Here is a 1,737-nt window from a genome sequence, read left to right on the forward strand (position 1 = left end):
TATACCATATTCTTCAGTGGCCTGTGGGCAATGAGACTATACATCTCACTTTGATTTTTATGACTTCTGCAGGTTTTCTTATGATTTCTACCAACTTTATGAAGGGTCTAGAACATAACACCTCACAGGTTTGAATTCAGGAAATGGAACGAAACCAAGTCAAGTTTAAACTGATATCATATGCTATAAATAACCCTATGGTGAGTCAAAAATTCCTTTTATGAGGGAATATCATAGGGATGTGGTGAAATGACTAAAAGTAAAGAAGTTCCCAATTCAATGCCCTTAATTTACTATTTAAGCAAATATTATTAAACACTGAAAACAACAAAGTTCTGTAATTTGTGTGCTGGATGTATTTCATGTATAACAAACAAATCTTCCATTTGAATGGAAAAACCTCTATCATTCAAGTGTTTATGGCATCCCCATAATACATACATTTGGTTGCTTAATTGTGTCCCAGTTATCTCAGAGGCATTCTTCATTCTTTAAAATTATTTTCCCTTTATTTTTGTATGACTTTAACCTAAGATCTGGGACTGCAGAGCAGTCAAGGACATCATGACTCCATCTGTAAACTTAATGCTTGAACATCAGCCAATTCTGGAAGAAGTGGAGTCTTAGGACACTTGCTCTTAAAGTACTGTGGGAAGGTCTTAGGGTCTGGCACTGTGTCCTACAGGCTATGCAGGTAGATATTATGACAGCTTCAGCAGTAGCCTTTTGCTCACGTTCTTGTTTCTTCTTTAGTCCAGCTTGCTTTCTGGCATTTTTCTGCTCAGACTGAATCTTCTGCTGTCCACAAGCCGTATCCGGGCTGGGACAGTCCTGGTCCAAGATCACGCAATGTAAGAAGGTTGGGGCAGGTTGTGTTGGGGAGAAGGGAGAGTGTTTCCAGTACCACTTCAACCTCTTCCACCTGCCAAGGAAGGGAAAGAGTAGGGCCAGAGTGCAACAGCCCGTGCCTTGCACACTTGTCACCCCTCAGCCTGAGAAGGGCCACTCTGACCATTTCTTTCAAACTGGAAAAAATGAAGAATATGTGCAATGGGAATACCGAGTCTCTCTTCTTCCTCAAATGCAGAGCACTGAATCCAGTGTACAAATCATGAGTACCCAAACCTGGAGAGAAACCACTGTCTCCCCAAGCTGGTGACCTTCTTAGTTTTTGAGGAATCCCTAGGGCTGGCTCTGGCCTGCATGGCTCTGTGTTTCTTTGTGTGACACCTGAGGTTTTATGGGTCTTTGTGAAGCACTGAGACATTCCCATCATGAAGGCCAACATCGTTGTCTCAGCTACATCCTGCTCATTGCCCTCATCTTCTGCTTCCTCTGCTCCTTACTGTTTATTGGTCGTCCCAACACAGCCACCCCTATCTTCTGGAAAATAACATTTGGCCTTGTGTTCACAGTGGCTGTTTCCACTGTGCTGGCCAACACCATCACTGTGATTCTGGCCTTCAAAGTCACAAAACCTGGAAGAACTATCAGGTGATTGCTGGTATCAGGAGCTTTTGTCATTCCCATCATTTCCCTGATCCAACTGGTTCTCGGTGGTTTCTGGTTGGGAATCTTTCCTCCCTTTATTGACTTAGATTCACACTCTGAGCACAGCCACATCATCCTGGTGTGCAACAAGGGCTCAGTCACTGCCTTCTACTGTGTCCTGGGCTACCTGGGCTCCTTGGCCCTGTTCAGCTTTCCTAGCCAGGAACCTGCCTGACACACTCAATG

At 43.9% G+C, this 1,737-nt stretch overlaps 1 pseudogene; it reads right to left on the reverse strand.

Moving 5' to 3' along the window:
* Window positions 1-562: 562 nt before the first annotated feature.
* Window positions 563-1,288, reverse strand: LOC149121460 (transcriptional regulator ZNF706 pseudogene; annotated as a pseudogene).
* Between the last annotated feature and the right edge of the window lie 449 nt (window positions 1,289-1,737).

Source organism: Oryctolagus cuniculus, chromosome 16, assembly GCF_051225735.1.
Source record: "Oryctolagus cuniculus isolate XC-2025 breed Fujian yellow rabbit chromosome 16, ASM5122573v1, whole genome shotgun sequence".
Lineage (NCBI taxonomy): Eukaryota > Metazoa > Chordata > Mammalia > Lagomorpha > Leporidae > Oryctolagus > Oryctolagus cuniculus.